Source organism: Aethalodelphis obliquidens, unplaced genomic scaffold (assembly GCF_003676395.1).
Source record: "Aethalodelphis obliquidens isolate GAN/ISIS:26980383/991018 unplaced genomic scaffold, ASM367639v1 scaffold25, whole genome shotgun sequence".
Lineage (NCBI taxonomy): Eukaryota > Metazoa > Chordata > Mammalia > Artiodactyla > Delphinidae > Aethalodelphis > Aethalodelphis obliquidens.
The window spans coordinates 33,106,818-33,114,336 of record NW_020837969.1 but is presented as its reverse complement, the minus strand read 5'-3'; the positions used below and the strand labels follow the sequence as shown (position 1 = coordinate 33,114,336).

The following is a 7,519-nucleotide window of genomic DNA, read 5'->3' as shown; positions in this document are numbered from 1 at the left end:
ATTTGTTGTCTATTCATGTATTCCACAGATGCAGGGTACATCAAGTTGATTGTGGAGCTTTAATCCACTGCTTCTGAGGCTGCTGGGAGAGCTTTCCCTTTCTCTTCTTTGTTCTCTCAGCTCCCAGGGGTTCAGCTTGGGATTTGGCCCCGCCTCTGCGTGTAGGTCGCTGGAGGGCCTCTGTTCTTTGCTCAGACAGGACAGGGTTAAAGGAGCAGCTGCTTCGGGGGCTCTGGCTCACTCAGGCCGGGGGGAGGGAGGGGTGCGGATGTGGGGCGAGCCTGCGGCGGCAGAGGCCAGTGTGACGTTGCACCAGCCTGAGGCGTGCCGTGCATTCTCCCGGGGAAGTTGTCCCTGGATCCCGGGACCCTGGCAGTGGCGGGCTGCACAGGCTCCCCGGAAGGGAGGTGTGGAGAGTGACCTGTGCTTGCACACAGGCCTATTGGTGGCGGCAGCAGCAGCCTTAGCGTCTCATGCCCGTCTCTGGGGTCCGCGCTGTTAGCCGCGGCTCGCGCGTCTCTGGAGCTCCTTTAAGCAGCGCGCTTAATCCCCTCTCCTCGCGCACCAGGAAACAAAGAGGGAAGAAAAAATCTCTTGCCTCTTTGGCAGGTCCAGACTTTTCCCCGGACTCCCTCCTGGCTAGTCGTGGCGCACTAACCCCCTGCAGGCTGTGTTCACGCCGCCAACCCCAGTCCTCTCCCTACGCTCCGACCGAAGCCCGAGCCTCAACTCCCAGCCCCACCCGCCCCGGCGGGTGAGCAGACAAGCCTCTCGGGCTGGTGAGTGCAGGTCGGCACCGATCCTCTGTGCGGGAATCTCTCCGTTTTGCCTTTCGCACCCCTGTTGCTGTGCTCTCCTCCGCGGCTCCAAAGCTTCCCCCTCCGCCACCCGCAGTCTCCGCCCGCGAAGGGGCTTCTAGTGTGTGGTAACCTTTCCTCCTTCAAAGCTCCCTCCCACTGGTGCAGGTGCCGTCCCTATTCTTTTGTCTCTGTTTTTTCTTTTTTTTTTTCTTTTGCCCTACCCAGGTACGTGGGGAGTTTCTTGCCTTTTGGGAGGTCTGAGGTCCTCTGCCAGCCTTCAGTAGGTGTTCTGTAGGGGTTGTTCCACGTGTAGATGTATTTCTGGTGTATCTGTGGGGAGGAAGGTAATCTCCGCGTCTTGCTCTTCCGCCATCTTCCCCTAGATCCCAACTTTTCCATGATTTAATAAAAGTCTCAAGAGAGTGTCTGAATTAAATGATAAAATTCAGGGTTTAAGGTGGCCACTCTAAGACAGAAAAAAGGTGGAGCCGGATCAAGGATACACCATGGTGGTTAATTAATTTCACTGTGTGTGTGTGTGTGTGTGTGTGTGTGTTTACTTGTAGCTTTTCTGTGTAGCTGGGTTTTACCAGCTGATAGAGTATGTGCTCTTGTGATTTTTGGAACATGCTTGGATGGCTTCCTCTCTTGGATCACCCTGCTCGGCCGGGGTGGGGGCCTTGGGAATACTTATGCGCAACTGTAATACACTCTTCATATTGCTCACTTAGTTTGTCTACATTTAGGAAGGTCTAATTCTAAACGTGACATATGGCAGCTCTCTTGCACGACTAACTCACATAACTAATTCTTTGTGCATCTCCAGTATCATTCCCTCTCCAGGTAAAGTTTAGAGAAAGGGAGTGGAATTTATGTAATAATGCTCTGATACCTTCTTTTTTTTTTTTTTTTTAGTAGTTGTGGCTCGCGGGCTCTAGAGCACAGGCTCAGTAGTTGTAGCACACAGGCTCAACTGCCCCGCAGCACGTGGGATCTTCCTGGACCAGGGCTCGAACCCATGTCCCCTGCATTGGCAGGCAGACCTCCCAACCACTGCGCCACCAGGGAAGCCCCCTTGTTATATTTTTTAAATGACAACACTAGCGCATTAGGCTAGCACCGTGTATCTGCTCTTGTCACTGTATTGAGTACAGCTGAGAGAGCTGGATAAGGCCTTGCATCCATCCAGTCGCGTCACCCCATCTTAAGGAAGAAATGGCAGCCTGGACAGGTAAGGTGACTCCATTAGGGTCTCCCTGTGAAGGGGGCCGGTGGTGGTGTCAGTAGATCTCTCGACCCCGCCATGGTGGCCTCCAGCACGCTGCCTTGACGTCTCCTTTTAGGCCAGAGTCCACTTCCTTTCCCACAGGTTTGATCTCCTCTATGAGTTAATCTATGAGCTGGCATCTCTGCGTCTGGACATGGGGCTTCCCAGGCAGCATCTCTTTTCGATTCAAGGAAGAGGGAGGTGCTCTGACGTGAGAGCTCCAGGAAAGAGCGTGCTGGGGTTTGCAGATGGAGGCTGTGCCTGGCCGGTGGCACGGCTGACGCCCTTGTTGGAAGGTTTATGAAAGTCTGGGTGAGGCCTCGGGCACGAGCAGCCGTGCTCTATCACGTTGCTGGGGTCATTGGTGGAGGGGGGGTTCTTTCCGGCGCCCCCTGCCCGGACTCCTTCTGGCCCCATCCCTCATCCCCCTCCCCCGACCTCAGACCCATGACGGCCCGGGCTTTGGGAAGACAGCCGTGCTCAGCAAAGAATCGAGAAGGCCTGGGGTGGCCAAGCTCCCCCCGGGGCCCCTGACAGCAGCCTGACAGGCTTGCGGAGTGCAGCTCTCTGCACGGCTGGTGCAGATAAGGACCTGAGATTAACAGGATCTCAGCTATGCTCCAGCTGGTGAAACCCGAGCCCTAAGAGTTCTGTTCATTATTAGCTTTACCTCCTCCCAACCCTAAAAAATAAAAGGTGGAGATAACATTTAAGACCTGCAAAAAAGGGAAGTTGGGGGAATTCTCTTGGAATTGATGTTCTATTTTGCGTTTTTATGGACGGAGAATCTTCTGTACAGTATATATTCTTTGATACTTGTTGAGACTTTGTTGGTTCCTAAGAAGAGTTTAGCTTTTGTAAATGTGCCATGAGTACTTGAAAAAAATGTGTATTTTCTACAAGTATATTTCAGTATCTATCACGGTGCCCAGAACGTAGCAGGACTTAGCCAATACCCAGGTTGAATTAGCCTTTTTTACACACAACACGGTGCCCGTATGGCAACTTCAGACTATCTCTAACATTTTTATCTTGTGACATGCAAATTTGCTGGGACGCATGTGACCCAGAAACGTCTGACCCTGTAACATCAGAACTGCGCGGGTGGGCTGTGGGGGATCTGCCGGCAGCCCTCCAGAGGACAGGCTGCCTTGGGATCAGCTGGGGAGTTTTTTAAAGATGCGGCTTCTGGGTCCCACCCCAGGCCTGTGAATCGGAATTTCTGAGGACGGCGCCGGAATCCGACCTTTTAAGGATGCCTCCTACTCTCGATTCTGCTGCACACTGACAGTTGAGAGCTGCTCACCAGAAAACGTCATCTAAGTGACTTTTCAGGTTTTCTTCTTTGAAAGAACAAGATCTGTATCATTTTAGGTAAAAGCAGTCTGACTTTCTGGGCCTCCCCACTGGTCCCCAAGGTTTGCTGTACACGTGGAAATGTTGCTCTCTGGAAGAAGAAAATCAGTGTGCGTTGTCCCTATGGTACATCAGTAGCTGCTGTTATCTACCTTTTCCGATTAGATCCTCACCACAATCCTGTGGGATGCTGTAGTGGGGTGAATGGTGGCCCCCAAAAAGATATGTCTGTCTCCTAACCCCTGGTACATGTCAATGCGACCATCTTTGAAAAAGAGTCTTTGCAAGATGTGATCAAGTTACAGCTCTCGGGATGAGTTTACCCTGGATTACCCAGTAGGATCTAAATTGAATGAACGGCTTCCTTACAAGAGGCAAAGAGGAGAAGGCACAGGCAGAGAGCAGAAGGCTGCGTGAAGACAGAGGCAGAGGCTGGAGTGATGTTGCCACAAGCCAAGGAACACCTGGAGCCCCCAGAAGCTGGAAGAGGCAAGGGAGGATCCTCCCCTAAAGCCTTCAGAGGGAGCATGGCCCTGCCCACACCTTGATTGTGGACTGCTGGCCTCTGGAACTATGAGGTTGTATTAAGCCACCAAGTTTGGGGTAATTTCTTAGAGCAGTCATAGGAAACTAATAGCGATTGGTACTGTTGTTCCCATTTACAGTTATAGAGCTGGGTCTACTCTAGTGGAGTACATTTTATAACTGCTGGGTCCTGGGACAACGGTAACCTTGAATTGACTCTTCCTTTGAGGAGATTTATGATTTAAACACATTTCTTTCTGCCTTGTTGGGCCCAGAGATAATTGCTGCTCATTTACTGCAGTGAAAAGACTGGGGAAGTTACAAAATCCCCAAAGTCCTGTGTAGGAATCACCCTGGCTGGGAAAGTGTGGTACTTAGTGATGTGCATGGCACAGCTGGCAACAGCACCCCCAGACATGGATGTGGCTGTGATCCCATTCTCCCGGAGCAGGGAGCTTGCCTGATGTCAGCCTGAGCCCTAAGCAGGGCAATCTCCTGGGCTTTCACTTGTCTCTGGTACTGTGTCCATCATTTCAACTCCCTGTACAAATTAGCCATGGCCCCCTCAGCTCACGTGAGAGATGCACCGTGAATGATAATGAAGTTAGTGCTAACTGTGGCCCTTTTCAGTAACAACCTTCTAAAAATATATTGAACTTATAAAGTATTCATGGATCTAAAAAGCACTTGAGTATAGCTTTAAGGTGAAAGCATTGCCTTTAGAATCAGACAGACCTAGATTGGAATCCTAACTCAGCCATGCAGCCGCTCTGATGGGCCTGTAAGCAAGTTACTTAACCAGCCTGAGGGCCAATGTCCTCACTTCCAAAACTGGGTCTCACCTCTTAGGGATGCTGTGAGGATTAAAAGAGAGATGGTACAGGGCTTAGCCTGGTGATTGGCCGAGAAGTGCTGAGTGAGCACTGTCACTCTTATTCAACGTCTGAACGTTTCAGTGAGCTTGACCCCAGCCCAGGTCCTAAGGCTTTCTCTTTTTCTTAAAATGTACGTGGACAAAAGGTTGTACAGTTCATTTGAGCCTCTCTTATGAGCTATTTATTAAATGTTTCTTTGGGGATGTAAGGTGGCTTTTTATCCATAATGATAAAGTGTTGTCCTGACGCCTTCTCTCTTTGTGGTCTAAAATGATCATTGAATTTGAATACTCCCCTTCTGCTATTTTATTTTTCTAGGGTGGGAAATGTCAATTGGGGTGGATTTCAAATACTACTGACTAGGGATATTAAACATGTGAGTGTTTAATGACAGTGGGTTTTTTAAATATAAAAAGACAAAGCCAAGCAGATGGGATCATTAAATTATTGATAATGTTTTGCTGCAATGATTTATAAATAATACATGTTTAAAGGGTTGTTTCCTTTACATTTCTTTAGGGACAACTAAAGAGTCTTCTTGTTTGGAGTTTAAAGAGAACAGACAGGTGGAAAAAGGTCAGTGAAATGTTCATTCGTGCAGTTTCTATGCCCCAAACCCCTGAAACTTCCAATAAAAACATAACAAATTTTATGCAACCATATCAAATAGTCTCCTTTATTTTTAGAGTAGAATGAAGCAATGGCTTTAATTTAGTATCTAGGGAGGAAAAGCTTAAAATATATTAATACAAAGTTTCATATTAAACAGTATCACTTTTTTTTCCTCAGAAAACCTCCAAATTGAAGTTCGCTTCTATGAATAAAACCCAAAAAGGAGCCCAACAATTAGTCTCTGAAGGCTATCAATTTCCAGACACATTAGCTCTTTAGATATGTTATTTTAAAAAGGGAAAATGTGGAGTGACTAGGGACAGATCCTGGGAAACGATGAAGCCAGCTACGGCTACTGTCTGCCCAGCTGCCCTCCACGGGTCTGGGGCCCGCGGGTATCATATGGCGCATGGTGTTTGATGCACACAGGTGGGCAGGGGGGAGCAGAGGATCCATAGTTTTTATCAGATGTTTATGGTCTTGAAGAAAGTTAAGATCCATGGCTTCTTCCTTTTTCCTTTTGGAACTGGCTGAGAGGAATAAGGGGGTGAGAGGGTGCAGGTTATGCGAGGAAGGAAGAACGCCCGGCCAGCTCGTCCCGTGTCAATTAACCTCTCATCTCCAGGCAGCCTTTCCACCTCCATAAACCGTGATCAGCACTCAAAACTGGTTCAACAAGGCTAAACAAGACAGGAATAAAGACACAGACCTACTAGAGAACGGACTTGAGGATATGGGGAGGGGGAAGGGTAAGCTGTGACAAAGTGAGAGAGAGGCATGGACATATATACACTACCAAACGTAAGGTAGATAGCTAGTGGGAAGCAGCCGCATGGCACAGGGAGATCAGCTCGGTGCTCTGTGACCGCCTGGAGGGGTGGGATAGGGAGGGTGGGAGGGAGCGAGACGCAAGAGGGAAGAGATATGGGAACATATGTATGTGTATAACTGATTCACTTTGTTATAAAGCAAAAACTAACACACCATTGTAAAGCAATTATATTCCAATAAAGATGTAAAAAACAAAACTGCTTATAGAACGTGAGTGTGAAATGGTATCCAGCAACCGCAGGGAGAGAAAAATTGTCTTTAAATCTTTTGTTACTTGAATTAAAAAAAATTCTTTTCTTTGGAAGTGTGCTTATTTTTTTTTCCTGTATATTTGATTTTAACCTCTTTCTCTGCAATTTTCAAAAGCGGTTTGAAGCAGGCTATAAACCCATAATTCAGTGACAAAACTCAAGCATTTTTCTGATGATGAGGGGATAGTTTAAATGTTTTCTTTGAATGGGAGAATGTATTTTCTTTACAAGCTGTTAAAATATATTCTTTCTGAATATATTTTTTAAATATTTTAAGATATATATTTAAAGTATATTCAGGCCTGAAAGTGACTTAGTTGTATTACCTATTTGTACTGGTAAGAGAGGGAGTGAAAATTCCATGAAAAATTGGGTAGGGAGAGATTAAACGATTTATGTTACCAAATTTAATCACATTTCTCTGATGAGGACAGGGCTGAGGGAGCTTCAGTAACTTGCTCAGCATCCGCCAAGTGAGCATCAGGGCCAGGGTCCAAATCCGGGTCTGACTCCAAAGTCCACATTCTTTCCTCTGCCTCCTTCCCCTCTGGTGAGGTTCCTCTGTGACACTCCTCCCCTCTGGTGAGGTTCCTCTGTGACACCCCTTGTTGTCCTTGGCAACAAGGACAGATGCCTGCAGGTTCCTGGAGGAAAGGGGGACCATCCCAGAGAATCCTTCCTCTACAGGGGTTCTTTATGCTGACAGGTGATGGCCACAGAGAAGGATGGTTGGATAAAACAAAAGACCTGAGACCCCAGTTTTCCTGAAAGACTGTATCCATTAGAAAGTGTGAAGAACAAACCAGTCAAAGTCTGGGCAATAGGAAGTGTCGGAGCTTTGAAAGCAGCCAGCCTGATTTGGGTTTTACCCTAAAAACTAGGGAGGCACTGCCCCATTTGGGGATGTAAGGTGGCTTTTTATCCATAATGATAAAGTGTTGTCCTGACGCCTTCTCTCTGCAAACTCCACAGGACACTTCAGCAAAGGACAAAAAGCCCATC

At 47.8% G+C, this 7,519-nt stretch overlaps 1 long non-coding RNA gene across 2 annotated transcripts; it reads left to right on the top strand.

Moving 5' to 3' along the window:
• Positions 1–2,297: 2,297 nt before the first annotated feature.
• LOC113628994 (uncharacterized) lies at positions 2,298–6,190 on the top strand. Of its 2 annotated transcripts, none has more exons than XR_003436318.1 (3): positions 2,298–2,379; positions 5,343–5,399; positions 6,065–6,190. It is a non-coding gene; the product is annotated as an uncharacterized LOC113628994 (long non-coding RNA). The 2 variants fall into 2 exon arrangements; XR_003436319.1 differs by having other exon boundaries at positions 5,613–6,190.
• Positions 6,191–7,519: the final 1,329 nt, after the last annotated feature.